General features: G+C 56.2%; 1 protein-coding gene across 6 annotated transcripts in view; it reads left to right on the top strand.

Annotated features, from left to right (window-relative positions):
* Positions 1–293: 293 nt before the first annotated feature.
* Positions 294–14904, top strand: part of CLIP2 (CAP-Gly domain containing linker protein 2) — a 72717-nt gene continuing 58106 nt past the window's right edge. For 5 of the 6 annotated variants that reach the window (XM_041748936.1, XM_041748935.1, XM_041748937.1 and 2 more), the window contains exons 1-2: positions 294–547; positions 11874–11980. The gene's annotated coding sequence lies outside the window, so the exon portion shown is untranslated. The remainder of the gene's footprint in view (positions 548–11873; positions 11981–14904) is intronic. The other variant, XM_041748938.1, reaches the window with a different exon arrangement.

Here is a 14904-nt window from a genome sequence, read left to right as displayed (position 1 = left end):
CGTGTTTCCCTCGCCACCACCACCAGCGCCCCCCAGCCCCCGGGCTGACGGCGCGCGCGGAGGTCGAGGCGCGGCCGCGTTTTCCGCGTTTTCCGCCCGCCCGCCCGCTGGCAGCGCGGCGCGGCGGCCCGAGGACCGCGAGGCCAAGCGAGCGCGCGCCTGCCCCGCGCCGCGCCAGGCCCCGCCCCCCGCGCCCGCCCCAGCGCCGGCCCCTTTTGTTCCCTCCCGGAGCCGGGCCGCTCGCTCCGCTCCCGCTCGGCTCGGCTCGGCTCGGCTCGGCCGCGGGGCGCGCCGGCGGCGGCTGGGGCTGCTCGGTCCGCGCCGCCCGCCTTCCCGCCGCCGCCCGGACGCCAGGCCCGGGCCCGGAGCGCGAGCGCGGAGCCCCGGCGCCGGGAGGGGCAGCGGCCGGGGGCGGCGGCGCCGGGAGGGGCCGCAGCATCGTGTCCCCCGCGGCGCCCGGCCGGGCCCGGAGCGGAGGAGGAGGAGGAGGAGGAGGAGGAGGAGGAGGAGGAGGCCGGGCTGCGAGCCGCCCGCCGCCGGGGCCCAGGTAGGAGCCGCCGGAGGCCCGGGAGGCGGCTGGCCGGGCAACAAAGGAGCGGGGGCCGCGGGCGGCGGCGGGGCCTGGGCTGCAGCGGGGCGGCCGCCCGCGGGCACTGTCGGGGGCGGGGGCGGGGGCGGGGGCGGGGGCAAGGGCGCGGGCGAGGGCCGCCCGGCCGCACCCCCACTGCCCCGGCGCCCGCGGGCGAGGAGGGGACGCGCCTGGCGTGGGGGCCCCGGGCAGCGGGTCCCTCCGCGGGGGCGCGGGGGCGCGGGGGCAGCCTGGGCTCGGCTCTCGGGGGCTGCGCGGGGCGGCCGCAGGCGCCGCGGGGGGGGCGGGGGGCGGGGGGCGCGCGGCCGCGCAGCAGCCCCTGCAGCCCCGGGCCTGGGGGAGCACGGAGCCCGCGCCCCGCGGCTGGGGTCGCCCGCCCGGTCGCCTTTGCAAAACTTGGTTGAAGTGCCCGGTGGAGGCGGTGAGGGGGGACTGGGGCAGGGCGGCTTCGCGCAGGGGGTGCACCCCGAGGCTGGCGCTTGGAGCTGGTGAGGCAGCAGATTTCCTGCCCTCCCCACAGGGAGGGGCCTTCGCCGCCGAGATGCTTTGCTGGGCCTCCAGGGCGCGCCCGTTTGGGCCCTTCAGGCGGGGCCTGGGCGGGGCGGGTGCCCACTGGGCACTGCCACGCAGGCCCCAACCCCACCCTAGGAAGGATGGACAGAGGGGGCACCTTGGGGAGGGTCACACACCCAGCAGCGCATCCCCCGCCGATGATACCCCGCCGCTCCCACCTGGGAGACAAGTAGGAGTCCAGTAGGAGGGGCGATGTCCTCACCCTTGTAAGATGCCCAGGGGAGGTCACTGGGGGTCGCACTGGCCTAGGGCTGCTGGCAGAGGAGGAGGAGAGTGCAGGGAACACCACGTGGGGCAAGACTCCCCGCCGGTGGTAATGTAAACAATGAGCCCTTCATTCATCCCGCTGCTGTCACCTGGCCTCAGCTCCTCCCAAGGAGAACAGCCCAGCAGCCCTTGAGTGCAGTGGTCCTGGTGGGGGAGCTGGGAATACAGAGGGGGGGACCCCTGGAAGTTGGGGCGGAGCAGGGAGTTTGCTGCTAAGATTCCAGAAGGGGCTTCAGGCAGGCGAAGCGGCATGGGCGCTTGGAGTCCAAAAGGTGGCTCTTGGGTTGGAGGAGCAGTAGAGGATCTAGGTGACTGCGTATGGGGCTTAAGTCAGGGGAAGTTGTTGAGGGAAGGGATTGTTCTGTCCCCCCTACTTTTGCAGATGCCCCACCCCCCAGGCTGTATTGGCATCTACAGCTCCTGGCCCAGGAGAGATGTTGGGGTACCCGCTCCAGGTTGGGGGAAGCAGGGAGAGACGGAGCAGAGCTTCAAAGGCAGAGGACACCTGGCAGAGGGAGTCTGAGGGAGCCTCTGCACACACGAGCGTGTACCAGCGAGATTCTAGGTGTACCCTGCAGGCTGCGAAGGTGGTGTGTGCAGTTCTGCACACAGAGCTTGAAATCCCAAGGAGGGGATCCACCCCCAGAGGCACCAGTCCCTTTTCAGTATCTGCTACTTGCTTTGGTGGTTGAGAGTTTGGATGCTGGCGCCTGACAGCCTGGGTTCTGGCTCTGTTACTTACCAGCTGTGTGACCTCAGATGAATCACTGTGCCCCTCTGCCTCGGTTTCCCTATCTATAAAATGGAGGTGCTTATGGTATCTGTCTCTTGGGGTTGGTGTGGGAGTCGGATGGATGGGGTATGGGTGAAGGGTGTGCGCTGTGACAGGGAGAGTGCCCAGTGTTTGTCTTGCTGCTGTGCTTGGTGTCGCCTCCTTGGGCACACGTGTGCTCATCCCCTCCCCAGCTGTCCACCGTGGGGCAGTCCTGCCTGTTAGCCGCTCCCTGTGCCCTCCTCCCCGGGCTGCTCCCTCTGCTGTGTTCTGTGATGTAGGGGACACTTTCTTCCTGGCCTCCCCTCCCCAGCTCTGCCACCCTGAAGACTGACCCGGGTCCCCTTGATGCCATCTCTTCCACCTCTGCCTCTATGCCCAGAGGAGCGGGGGCAGCATTCCTGACCCAGCTGGTCCCCTGCCTTCTTCGTCTGAGCTACTGAAACAAAATACCACAGACTGGGTGGTTTATGCCCAACAGAAATTGATTTCTCACGGTTCCAGAGGCCGGAAGCCCAAGATCAGGTTGCCGGCATGGATGGGGGAGGCCCTCTTCCGGGGTGCAGACTTCTTATGTTCCCACGTGGCAGAAGGGACCTGGGAGCTGTCTGGGGTCCCTTTTATGAGGCTACTAATCCCTTTCAGGGGGGCTCCTCCCCCACGACCCTATCACCTCCCAAAGACCCCACCTCCTGATACCATCACGTTGGGGATTAGGACACAGGCACATTTAGCACCTGCCCAGTGGTTGTCGGGAGAGAACGGCAGCTTTTGTGTAGGCTTGAAAAAAACAACACATACCGAGTGCCTGCTCTGTGCCAGGAACTGTTTCGAGCTCGCCAAGCGCATGCATTCATTTGTGGAGATCTTTACAATGCTGCCCACATTTTACCGATGAGGGAATCAGGGCATAGAGAGGTTTCCCTGTTTGCCTTTCCGCTACCGTGTGCCTGGGAGACATGCTACCATGTGCATTTCAGTAAAGCTTGGTTTGTGCCGTACCTTCCTCAGACACCACCCTGTTCGTTCTCTCAAGTACAAAGTCCGCACACTGTCTGGCTCCCAGGGCCCACCCGTAGCTGGCTGTGCCTTGGCTTCCCGGCCAGGCTCTCCTGCTCTCCACCGCCGTCTTGTGCTGGCTCGGCCCAGGCGAACCTCAGCTTTGATGAACTGGGAGTGGTGGGCATGGCATGCCTTGGTGAGCAGGAAGGCAGGGAGGGCCCTGACCATGTCTCCGGGATGATTTTCTTGCAGGGCACAGGAAGCTCCTCCAATTAGGTTAAGTGAGAGGGGAGTTAGGAGGGAATAGGAGCTTACACAGCCAACAGTTGCAGGAGGCCTGGCTCCCCGAGGAGCCAGGATGCTGGCAGCACCCCCCCCCCCTTCTGGCTTTCCTCTTTCTGGACTATGGTTTCATTTTCTCTGCCTCTCTAGATGCATCTGTCCCTTCTCCTCTCCCTGTAGACTGGCTCTCTGGGTTGTTGGCATGGCTGCTCTGAGTGGTGGCTTTAGCTTGAGGCCACGGGACCTCCTGTGGGCTCTCCTCTCAGTCTTGGGGTGCTAGGGAGACCAACTGGCCCGGCTTGGGTGGGGGTACCCACCGTGTCACTCAGGTGGTGGGGGGCCAGGCCACGTGGTCTCTGGGGCCAGGGGCTGGGAATACTGCTACAGTGTTGGTGTTGCCTGCTGTATGATACATGGTATGTGCTGGAGGAGGACTAGGGGAGGGCGGGTGAATTGGGACATTGCTGTCTTTGGATACTCAGGATCTGGTAGGAGAGGCAGACCCAGGGCCAGTTAACTGTGGTCTCCACTATTAGTCAGTGCGATTTCCTGGGAGTAGCTGGAGTACATCAGACTGGCCTGTGTGGGGAGGGAGAGTGGGGGATGCTAGGGAGTGGGGGAGTGTGAACCACAGCTCCTTCCCCCCACCCCCAGCCTTGGTTCAGAAGCTGATGAGGTTCTACCCTTTAGGATCTGGAGACTGGAGATCTGGTTGCCAGCCAGGCACGCGGGTCACCCCACTGCCCACCCTGCCCCACCACTCCCTTGCAGGGCTGCCAGGGTCAGTGTGCAGAAACAGTAATACAAAGCTCATGTTTTCAGAGGAAGTGATTCAAAATGGTAATGAAACATTTCCCTCCTGAATAGAAAGCAGAGCATGCCAGGTGGTTTTTATTAACAAGGCATAAATTTGGGGCTTTGTCCACTTAACACTTCTGTCTTCGCTGGGCAGCTCTTGATGCATCCCTAGAATCTAGTCTTTGGCTCTGTCTGCCCAGGAAAACACCTGCTCCGGGTTCACATCCTTCTTCGCCCTCGTGGTCTCTTTGCCACGACAGGGTGGAATTTCAGGCCCACACAGGGTGCCTGTTTTGCTGGCTGGGGGCTCAGCGTACGGCCCACCATTCTTCCAAGTGCAGTCTGAAGCTGGACGCTGCCATGAGGGAGGGAGCGATGTTTGGGGTCTCTGGATGTTTTGCTGCCTCGTATCCTGATTCTGCTCTGGCTGTTACCTTTTCTGCTATAGACTGTTCCTTGCATAAATTCGTTGGTTCCTTGACACAGCTCACAGTTTAGCTGCTTTTGGACTTGGGGCTAAGCCCAGCACGAGGAGGAGCGGTGATTTGCAAAGATAAACACAGTATAACGGAATGGAAATGGGGTGAGAAGGTTGAGCAAGAGGGAAGTTGAAAATCAAATGAAGCCAGAGGGGGCTGCTGTCCCTTCTACTGGAGGTAATTTGACTCTGAGCTTTCCAGCAGCCAGATCTGAGGGGGAAGTGGGAGTTTGGAGGGGCTGTACTGTCCCCTCACCTTGTGTGAGCCCCACTATATATACTGCTAAAGCCTAAGGGACGCAGTGCAACTGTAGGGAGGGGTGGGGCAGTGTGGTCCCCGGTCCAGAATGCAGGGGGGCGGGGGAGCAGCCACCTCCTGGAGGGTCCCTGTGAACAGCTTAGAGCTGGGGCTCGTGTGCACAGCTGGCCCCCTCCACCGAGGTGTGACTAGTCCCAGGCGAGAGTGAGAGCCAGTGAACCAGGAGGCACACTGGTCTCTGCCCAAGAATTTCCATCTCACGAGGAGGCACTGGGGCCATGATACTGGGTATGCACCCAGTCGGCCCCAGTAGTTAGCTGAGGGATAGAAGAGGGACATAGGCATTCTGGCAGGATGAGTGATGGGGGTGAGGTGTCTTTAGGAGCAATGAGAAGTTCAGGGAAACTGGAACAAAGGGTGCTGGGTGGGGAGGGGCCAGAGTCAGGCAGTGCCTGGGCTGGTGGGCAGACATGCTACAGACCATGTGGCCTTGGTGCCCAGGGCCATGGGGTGCCCTCCTGACCTCTTGCTTAAACCTCTGCCCTTGTGCCCCTGACTCAGGTGCCTGGAGGATAGCTGGTCTTGGTTCTGAGAAAGTCAGGAAGGTGGCTAAAAGTTCAGGCTCCGTGTCCAAGAGGGCCTGAGTTCAAATTCCACACCTGCTGTTGGTTGGTCCTATCACCCTAGGCAAACGATTGAGTCCTTCAGACCGTCAGTTTCCCTACTAGTAAAATGAGTGGAGATCATAACAGGGCTGTTGTGAAGGTTAAATGAGTTGGTATTTATAAAGCACTGGGACTGGTGTCTGGAGCAAAACAGATCGTGCATGTCTGTGGCTCCTGAGGCTGGAGCAGTTCAGCAGAAGACGGGGCTCATCCCACCTGAGCCCCCTACCCTAGTGGATCCCCACACCCACACAGGATCTGAGTCCAGCACAGTGCAGAAGCAAGCTCTCTCTGTGATGGGGGGGGGGAATGTGGACACGGGATCATCCTTCCCCCTGTGGTGGACCGGCCCTGAGGGGATGGGGGTGCTCAGCACGGTCCATTAATGGTTAATGTTGTTATTGACAGTAACAGTAGCTGTGTGAGTTTGGGAGAGCCTCTCAGGGCAGCTGTACCAAGGGGAGCAGAAACGAGCTCTGAGAAGAGGCCTCATTTTCAGCTTGATTCCCTCCAGTGAAGGGAGGCTCACTGCCTGCTTTTTTTGTTTCATTGGACCCACAGATGGTTAGCATCCACTCTGTGTGCTAGATGCTTTGGAATGTGCTGCTCTTCCCAGAGATTGCTCAAGCCAGCCAGTGAGTGTAGCGATGGTTTGTGAACAAGCTGCCATGGGCCTCCAGCTGAGTGTCGGCAGGAAGAGGATGGTTGAGGAGGGCACTTCCGTTCATTCATGTTTCTTTCATTCATTCCTGGATTCATTAAACATTTTGAGCTGCTGTGTGTGCTGGGCGCTGTCCTAGGTACCGAGAGCTCAGCAAAGAACAAGAGAGGCAAAGTACCTGTCCTCTTAAAGCTGCTTTCAGTGAGAGGTGAGGGAGTTTGCCAGTTGGGGAGAGGAGAGGCATTCCATTTTGTTTTTAAATGTATTTATTCATGAGAGAGACACACAGAGAGGCAGAGACACACACACAAAGGCAGAGGGAGAAGCAGACTCCCTGCGGGGAGCTCAGTGTGGGGCTCAGCCCCAGGATCCTGGGATCACGACCTGAGCTGAAGGCAGATGCTCAACCACTGAGCCACTCAGGCATCCCAAGGAAAGGCATTCTAGGCAGAGGAACAGCATGTGCAGAGGCCTGGGGATGTGACCGAATACGTATGGGTGTGGATGGGCATCTGCGGCATTTCGGCAGCATTTGGTGGCTGGGGGTGGTGGTTGCCTTCCAGGAAGCACTAAAAGAAAACACTGAGTATAAGGGCTTGCTAGTGACTGACCTTATCCCTGAGGCCACTAGGTTTTGCCCCTCCTCCACCCATCCCGCCTCCAACCTTCGCCAACAGCTCTGGGTTGCCGTTCAGAGGTGTTGATGGTGCCCATCGGCCCCAGAGCTGGTCCATCCCTTCTCTAGGCTGCTGCGTGGGCCCTGTCACGGCAGTGAGGGGCAGGCCCAAATCTCAGTGGATTCAGCCTCTTCCCTGCGCCTTGCCTGCAGGGGAAGGCTCAAGAGAGGATCCTGGGTGCTGACGTGCGTGTCTTATGTTGGAAGAAGGTTGGTGTGCTGGAAGGTTGTCCAGTGAGCACAGCACTGCTGCGTGTCAGGGCCTAGATGCTTGAACTCCCTGGGGCCTGGGCCTGGCCTCAGGGAGCTTGGAGGACGGTGGAGAGACAGGTGCTCCAGTGGGTCCCCATGGTTAGGCACCACTGCCTGGGGCTATCTGATGAGTGGGAAGGCCCCAGGGGGGCAGGGATCACACCTGTTTCCTACACTTCTGCTGCCACCCACCCTTAGTCCAGGTAACTAAAAAAATCCAGGATCCCTGGGTGGCTCAGCGGTTTAGTGCCGCCTTCGGCCTGGGGTGTGATCCTGGAGACCCGGGATCGAGTCCCACGTCGGGCTCTCTGCATGGAGCCTGCTTCTCTCTCTGCCTGTGTCTCTGCACCCCTCCCCCCGTATCTCTCATGAATAAATAAATAAAATCTTAAAAAAATTAAAAAAGCAAAAACCCCCAAATATATATATATTTTTCAAAGGTTTTTTTTTTTTTTAAATTAAAATACAACTGAAATGCCTGTATAACAGAACCCAGACCAGGAATGTGAGAGACTGCTGGCTCCCCAAAGCTCCTCTTACTTGTCCTTCTAGTCAATAACCCTGACCCAAGGAAACCCCTTCCCTGATTTCTTTTTTTTTTTTTTTTTTTAATTTTTATTTATTTATGATAGTAACACACACACACAGAGAGAGAGAGAGGCAGAGACACAGGCAGAGGGAGAAGCAGGCTCCATGCACCGGGAGCCTGACGTGGGATTCAATCCCGGGTCTCCAGGATCACACCCTGGGCCAAAGGCAGGCGCCAAACCTCTGCGCCACCCAGGGATCCCCCTTCCCTGATTTCTGATGCCATCAATAAAGGTGGTCTGGCAACTTTGTTTTTATTTATTTGCTTGTTTATTTTTAAGTAGGCTCCATGCCCAGCATGAAGTCCAGCTCCCAGCTTGAACTCACATCGCTGGGATCATGACCTGAGCCAAGATCAAGAGTCGGATATTTAACTGACTGAGCCTCCTAGGCACTCCTATATTTTTATTTTTAATTGTGCTGTAGTTGACACAGACTATTATCAGTTTCAGACATACAGCATAGTGACTCGACGAGTCTGTGCATTGTTCAGTGCTCCTCACAACTGTCACCACACCAAAGTTATGACAATATCTTTCACTGCATTTTCTTCTTTTTTTTTTTTAACTTTTTTTTTTTTAATTTTTATTTATTTATGATAGTCATCAGAGAGAGAGAGAGAGAGAGAGAGAGAGGCAGAGACAGAGGGAGAAGCAGGCTCCATGCACCGGGAGCCTGACATGGGATTTGATCCCGGGTCTCCAGGATCACGCCCTGGGCCAAAGGCAGGCGCTAAACCGCTGCGCCACCCAGGGATCCCTCACTGCATTTTCTATGTTGTACTGATCATCCCTGTGACTTATTTATTTTATAACTGCAGGTTTATACCTTTTAATCTCCTTCACTTATTTTGCCCATCCTCCCACCCTCTTCCCCTCTGGCATCCACCAGTCTGTTTCCCTGCATTTATGAATCTGTTTGTTAGAACTTCATTTTATGTATTTATTTTTATTATTTTTAAAGATTTTGTTTATTTATTCATGAGAGACACAGAGAGAGAGGCACAGATGCAGGCAGAGGGAGAAGCAGGCTCCATTCAGGGAGCCTGACATGGGACTCAATCCTAGGTCTCCAGGACCGCACCCTGGGCTGAAGGCGGCGCGAAACCACTGAGCCACCTGGGCTGCCCTATTTTAATTTTTTTTTAAAGATTTTATTTATTTATTTGAGAGAGAAAGAGAGCAGTTGCCTGCACACATGCATGAGTAGGGGAGGGGCAGAGGGAGAAGCAGACCCCATTCCCACCCCACTGAGCAGGGGAGCCTGAAGATGTGGCACTGGATCCCAGGACTCTGGGATCATGACCTGAGTTTGAAGGCAGACGCTTAACTGACTGAGTCCCCTAGGCGCCCCTAGTCTGCCCAAGCACCCCAACATGCTGTATGCCCCCTTACACCTGGCTTCTTTCATTCAATCAGAACCACAGAACTCACATTGTTGCATAGAGTTATAGTTGCTACTTCTTCACTGCTGTAGTTTATTCTTTGCTGAAGAAACCACAACTTAATTACTATTTCTAATTGTGATGGCTAACTGGGTTAATTCAGTGTGGGAGTATTAGAAACCGCACATCTTCTGGGGCACCGATGGCCCCCGTCTGCCTTCTTGTTGGGGGGGGCGTGCCTAGGGGTGGCCTCACTGGGTCACGTTCAGGTTTAGTCTGTGAGGCCAAACCCGCTTCCAAATCGCTAACCAGTTTGCGCTGGTCCGGCAGTGCACAGGCGCTCTGGGTCTTCCTCGCCCTCAGGACACCCGGGGTGGCCGGTCTGCTTCACTTTAAACCTTCTGGTCAATGGACGGAGTCAGCCAGGTGACCAGCAAAGGTGAGCATCTTTCCTTATGCCTGCTGGTCTTTTTTTTTTTTTAAGACTTTATTTATTCATAGAGACAGACAGAGAGAGAGAGAGAGAGAGAGAAAGGCGCAGACACAGGTAGAGAGAGAAGCAGGCACTATGCAGAGAGCCTGACATGGGACTCATCCAGGGTCTCCAGGATCACGCCCTGGGCTGCAGGCGGCGCTAAACCGCTGCGCCACCGGGGCTGCCCCCTGCTGGTCTTTTGAATGCCCTCTTTTTGTGTGGTGCTCACTCAGTTGTTTTGCTTGTCTTTCTAACTTGATTTACTGGACTTCTTTCTATATTCTGGATATGAATCCTCCGTCGAATGTAGGAATTGCAGATACCTTCTTTCCCTTCTGTGGCGAGCTCTTGACATGCACTCTGTCCCTCAGCGGTACCATGTGATGTACAGAAGCTCTTAATCTTAATTTTGTCCAATTTATCCAGCCTTTACCTGCTTTCCAGTGCTTCCTGTGTCCTAGTTAAGGAATCTTTGCCTGTCCTAGTGTCATGAAGATCTTTTTTTGTCTTCTGCTAAAAACTGTAGTTAGATCTTTCACAGTTAGATCTGCGTCCATCTGGAATTAATTTTTGTGTATGATGTGAAGTCAACGTATTAGTTTCCTTTTGCTGCTCAGACTAGTGACCAAAAATGTGGTGGCTCCCCAAACAACACAAATTCTTATAATTCTGGAGGCTGGGAGTCTGAAATGGATCACTCCAGGCTAAAATCAGGGTGCTAGCAGGGCTGTATTCCTTCTAGAAGTTCAGAGAAGGATCTGTCTCTTGACTTTCCCAGCTTCTAGAGGCCACCCACATTCTTTGGCTGATGCACGCCCCCCCCCACATTGTTGCACTCAGTTTTTGGCACACTGCCTTCTCTCTGATTCTATCTGTCCTGTCTCCCTCTTGCGCTTAGAAGGATCCTTGTGATCACATTAGGTCCGCCTGGGTAATCCAGAATAATCTTTCTTTTTTTTTTTAAAGATTTATTTTTATTTATTTATTTATGATAGACATAGAGAGAGAGAGAGGCAGAGACACAGGCAGAGGGAGAAGCAGGCTCCATGCCGGGAGCCTGACACAGGACTCGATCCCGGGACTCCAGGATCGCGCCCTGGGCCAAAGGCAGGCGTGAAACCGCTGAGCCACCCAGGGATCCCCCAGTATAATCTTTCTATCTGCAGGTCAGCTGACTAAAATCCTTGATTCCATTTACAACCTTAATTCCCCATTGCCAAATGTGAGCTAACGTGTTAACAGGTTCCAGGAATGGGGACATAAACACTGTTAGGAGGCCATATTTCTATCCACTATAGCCGGGATCATGATTTTTCCCTGCCTGTAGTTATCCAGTTGACTCAGCATTACTTACTGTAAAAACCGTCCTTTGCTCAGGGATATATATATATTTTTTTGAGATTTTATTTATTTACTTGAGAGAGAGAGCATGAGTGGGTGGGGGGAGGGCAGAGGGAGAAGGAGAAGCAGACCACCACTGAGCAGGGAGCCCAATGTGGACCTCAATCCCAGAACCCTGGGATCATGACCTGGGTATTTTTAGCTTCTTGTACAAATTCTGACCCTAGAGAGGAGGTCCAGCTGGCTAGGGTGGGAAGGGGAACCCAGGTGATGGGGTGCTTTCCTGAGGCTCCCTGGCCTGTATATGTTGGATGGAGCTACAATAGTAAAAGGAGAATAGATCCTCCCAGGCCAGGACACAAGAGCCCTTTCCTTCCTGTTCTACCCAGATCACTAAGTGACCTCAGGAGGCCCCTTCCCTCCATTGGCCTCTGACTCCATCTGGGGACCCCCTTGCCCAGTACCAGTTTCTGTCACCTGAATCTCACTGTCCTGTTCACTTGCTCTGTGGCCGTCAGCCTGGGCCTCAGTTTCCAATTCTGTGAAATGGGAATAAAGGTAGGTCAGGGGGCCACTTGAGTCAGCCAGTGCCTGCCCAGCATCCTGGGCCAGTGCCAGGAGGGCCCTGGCTGTCCATTCGCTGGGGCTGTGGGTGGTGACACAGCCTGGAGTTGGCTCTGGAGCCCTGGCTGTCCCCTGGTTCTGAGCATGCCACATCTGTGTGTGGGGGGGGGGGTGGGGGGGGTGCACGCACACATGTGCACATGAGGCAAGGAAGTATATTGACATGGACTTTCCTTCCTCTTCCTAGACCTGACACAGCCCTGGCCCTGATTCCCTTTGCTGCTCCAAGAGACAGACTCTGAACCACCTCCAGGCCTGAGAGAAGATGACCCTGCTCCAGTGTGTCCAGCTCAGGTGAGACAGGCATGCCAGCCTTTTCCAGGGGCTCTGCTGTCACCCCAGGCCATGGGGTGGCAGGATGGGGACAATGGCAACTTTACAAATTGGGATCTCCAGCCCTGAGCATAGAGGCTGTGAGGATGGTGAGCACACCAGATTGGGCCCCTCTTGTCTTCCAGACTTGGGTGTCAGAGAAGCTGGGGTCCAGTGGGGCCCCCATATTGTCCCCTGCTCAGCCCCTGGGTGCCCTGCCCTCTGTGTCTATGCTGCTGGCACGGCATGCCATCTTCCTTGCTTCAGCCCACATCTCCTTGCAGCCACATGGGCTAGTGGAGCCTGGGTTCCGGCCCTAGCCCTGCTGTGAGGCTCAGGCTAGTCCCTTCCCCATCCTGGTCCTGGGTGGCTCCTGGGCCCTTTGGTACTCCCAGGGTGACTCTGGACCCCGAGCAAGGCCCATTACCTCCCTGTCCTTTTTGGGGCCACTATCTCCTTCCCTTGGCTGGCAGCAATATGTGTAGCAAAGTTGTACAGCCTGGGCTGGCTCCCTGGGGCCTCACTGATGGTATGAGAGCAAAGGGTGGACACAGGCAGATCTGCACCATCTCCCTGGACGTCCTGGGCCCAGGGGGCAGCTGGTGTGAGGCTCCAGGTTTTGGCTTTCCCCTCCAGCTGGCAGGACTCACAGGGAGGGGGCCTGTCTCAGCCCTGCCATGCTCTGTGCTCCCACATGGGGATTTTAGCTTCACTACCAAGTGAAAGTCCCCAAGCCTTGGTCAAATGGAGGCAAGATGAGCCTCTCTTCTAAGCAGGATGGGACAAGCAGTGAGTGGCAGCGGGGAGCAGGTGGGGAGGGTGGTGGTCACACCCGCTGGCTAGATTAAGGGGTTGGGCTGGCACCAGGTTTCTAGTGCAGGGGGGAGTGTTGAGGTGCCTGGTAGGGCAGGGCCAGGGGACCCCACCCTACATTAACATAACGGGGAGCCTTGGGGTGGCAGTCAACACCTGTGGGGTCCACTCTGTTTGGGGTCTGCCCCCCCCATTTTTCTGGGTAGGTGTGTACAGGGAGGAGAGGAACTCTTAGCTTTTCCCCTCCCCTGTGTCTATCTTTACATTTTTAAGAATTCAATTTAATTTAATTTAAACTCAATTAATTAACATATATAAGTTTCAGAAGTAGAGTTCTACATTTTTTTTTATTGAAAAAATGGTCGTGAATATTTCAGACACTCAAGAAAAGAAATAGACAATATGATCAACACCCCTGTACATCCTGCAGGACTTAAGAAATGAATCTTAGAGGGCACCTGGGTGGCTCGGCAGTTGAGTGGCTGCCTTTGGCTCAGGGTGTGATCCTGGGGTCCTGGGATCGAGCCCCACATCGGGCTCCCGGCAGGGAGCCTGCTTCTTCCTCTGTCTGTATCTCTGACTCTCTCCTGAATAAATAAATAAAATCTTAAAAAAAAAAAAATGTAAGTAAGAAATCAATCTTAGAACTAGGAATCGAGCCCCCAGTTACCCGGCCCCAGCCCTGTTCCCACCCCATTCCCACCCTCGTTCCCCAGCTGGTTCATGGAGCACTGTGTTAGGGCTGCGCAGGGAGGTTCAGGCTCCGTGGCCACCGGCCCCTGCTGCATGGCCTTGCCAACTCTTGTTGTCACCTGGCTTTTTGACTTTGTGCCCATCTGATTGGGTGGGAAATGGGATCTCCTTGTGGCTTGCATTTGCATTTCCCTGCTGACTGAGAGACTCAGCGGCTGTCCCTGCTGTCCCGTGGCACCCTCTCCTCGAAAGCTGCCTAATCTTACCTGTCTGGTTCTTACCTGCCTATCTGGGGTGCCTTCAGATCTTCCCTCATGTCACATATGGGGATGCACCCAGCCTCTGATTCTCCCGCCCTGGCCATCCCCAGTGACTCTCCTAAGGGCTCCATCCCTTGGCCTCCTACCCCCCCACTTGGTGTCCCTTGGGGACCTCATACCTGATGTCCCAAAAGGACACCTTCTCCGAGGTCCCTCCCAGCATGGAGAGGTTCCCCCTCTTGCTGGGACCCTGGGTGCTCCCTCCACACCCACACCATTTGCCATCAAATGCGGCTCAATACCTCTCCCCCGCTCTGGCCCCTCCAGCCCCTGCCTCTGTTGTGGCTCAGGCTGCATGGTCGTGTCCCTTGTCTGTCAAACGTCCCCCAGGACAGTGGCCTCCCTGCCCTCATTCCCCCCAGCGCCCTCATCAGCTCCCTGGTGGTTTTGCCAACAGGCACATTTGATCTGTCACACCCTTTGCTTGACATCCTTCGAGGCCCCTTATCCACTCAGGCTGATGCCAATGTGTGACTGGGAAATCCCCACCCCTCCCTCTCTGCCTCTGGATTACCCCCCGACACACATTTTATTTTATTTTTTAAGATTTTATTTATTTATTCATGAGACCCACAGAGAGAGGCAGAGACACAGACAGAGGGAGAAGCAGGCTCCTCGCAGGGAGCCTGAGGCAGGACTCAATCCCAGGACCCCAGGATCATGCCCTGAGCCAAAAGCAGATGCTCAACCGCTGAGCCACCCAGATACGCCTCCTCCCCACATTTTAACCACTAAATCCTCAACTGTTTGGTTGACCTAGCAGAACACGGTCTCTGCCTGAAGTTCCCCTCCCCGCCCCCCCGCACCCCACTCCCTCCTCTCATGGGACTGCTGTGGCCTGAGCCTCAGGGCTCGTGGGGAGTGCTCAGGGGCCACACTGAGTTCACCTCTGGGTGCCATATCACCTGGCACTAAGGTCATAGGGTTGAGGGGGTATGTGGGCCCCCTGGCTGCTGACCCCTGAGGGAGGAGGAGGACGAGTAAGCCAGGAGAGCCCCTGGGGTTGGTGGAGGTAGTGGGCCTAGGTTTAAAGGCTGGGCTTGTCCCCGCAGTGGTCCTGGCCCAGTGTCTATCCAGCCG

Source organism: Vulpes lagopus, chromosome 3 (genome assembly GCF_018345385.1).
Source record: "Vulpes lagopus strain Blue_001 chromosome 3, ASM1834538v1, whole genome shotgun sequence".
NCBI lineage: Eukaryota > Metazoa > Chordata > Mammalia > Carnivora > Canidae > Vulpes > Vulpes lagopus.
This window is presented reverse-complemented; position numbering and strand designations above follow the sequence as displayed.